Source organism: Oryctolagus cuniculus, chromosome 1 (genome assembly GCF_051225735.1).
Source record: "Oryctolagus cuniculus isolate XC-2025 breed Fujian yellow rabbit chromosome 1, ASM5122573v1, whole genome shotgun sequence".
In the NCBI taxonomy this organism is placed as follows: Eukaryota; Metazoa; Chordata; class Mammalia; order Lagomorpha; family Leporidae; genus Oryctolagus; species Oryctolagus cuniculus.
The window spans coordinates 41989958-41991652 of NC_142867.1; the positions used below are offsets into that span (position 1 = coordinate 41989958).

Genomic DNA, 1695 nt, shown 5'->3' on the forward strand with positions numbered 1-1695 from the left:
CATACCAAGTCTCATGAGGTTATTTTTTATATTTATCCTTTACTTGGTCACTTTCTCCTCAAATACTATAATTTTTCCTGGAATATTTCCTCAAATTATAAAAAAGTATGAAATATAAACAAGCTCTTGCATTGTATATTTAGAAATGTACAATTCAAACATTATAGAGCTATCTACATACTGATAAATCTCATCAAATCTTGGATAATTCAATAATATACAAAATATCAGGGCACAGAAAGAGTTAGAATCCACTTCTTTTGTTACACCTAATATTCAAGTATTCAATCTAAAGAAAAACACTTAATCATATTGGCTCTCTTCTATGTATTCATGTTAATACACTTACTAAAATATTCTTGTATAAGCATGTTTGGTCTTCATTATTTCAAGTCAGGTTTAAAACTTAAAATTAGCCATCCAGATAAAACAGGTAATCAGAAAGATTATCTCTTCTCCACCTCCCTAGCCCTAAGAACTATGAAATCAATTTTATGATATGACTCTAAATACTGGATTATGATGATAAATGCTAGGTCCAATTTCTTCATAATCCTTTTTGGTGTGGCACACTTGGTAGGATTCTGGTGAGAAAGCCAGCATCAATCCTCCAAACCAAACTGCATATCGTTTTATGTGGTGTGTAATGACTTGTTCATTGATAGATTTTGGCTTCAATCTACCGCCACTCAATTCTTCACTTAACTTCAGCCTGGCATCTACAGTTCTTTTCAAATCTCTTTGCAAATGACATCCAAAGTCCCTGAACATGGTTGAACCTCCAGAGAGGACAATATTCTTTTAATGAGGATGTCTAACATCAATAGGGAAATTCCAAATTACTTCATCTACAACTTCTGAGATAGGTTGTGTGTGGATTAACAAACTCTGGAGGAAAAAAAAAAAAAAAAAAACTTCAGGTCCCAGGAATCTCTCATAACCAACATCAATGGAAAATTCTTTCTTAGCGATAGTATTGATTCCAATATATTGCTTAACCCACTTTGATGCATCTGTGTCATAATTGTTAAGTTCCTTTATTAAATCTGGGAATATCTATAGCACTCATTCTACCTTAGCAGTTTCAAGGGATTGTTCTGAAAGGATTCCTACTTCTTAGTCTCTCAGCAGTTGCTGAATCTACTATGTTATATCCCATCGTGCAATTCAATGTGTTTAATACAGCTGCCAATCACATACCCTTCAGCCACAGGAATGACATTAGTGACACCATCTCCACTGTCTTATTACCATACCAGTCAATGTCTGTTCTACTTGTACTGAGGTCCAGGATGCGCTAAGTCAAGAACAGTCTGCACAGTAATGTACATGCCTGAAACACTGAAAGACTAAAACATTATTTCAGCAGTATATCCCTTGTTTTCTGGAGTATTCAGTTGAGGTTCAGTCAAAAGAAAATAATGATCTTCAGGTTCTGCCCTTAAACATTTAAAGATCACTTGTTCCATAAACCTTTCCATCAAATTCCAACCTTCAACTATACCGTGGTGAATTGGCTACTTTGTTGCATATATAGGTTTTTCTATTGCTTTATCACCAATGAAAAAGTCTAGGTCATCAACACTTTTCATCACCCTCCATTGAGCCTGATCACTCACTTTTCTGACTCCTTAACAGCATTACAGGAAGAGATGATAAACTGTGGTTCTGTATTTCCAGCATTTCCTAGTTTTA

General features: G+C 34.6%; 1 pseudogene; it reads right to left on the reverse strand.

The window, feature by feature from the left end:
• Positions 1–492: 492 nt before the first annotated feature.
• LOC100342179 (actin-related protein 3-like) lies at positions 493–1481 on the reverse strand (annotated as a pseudogene).
• Between the last annotated feature and the right edge of the window lie 214 nt (positions 1482–1695).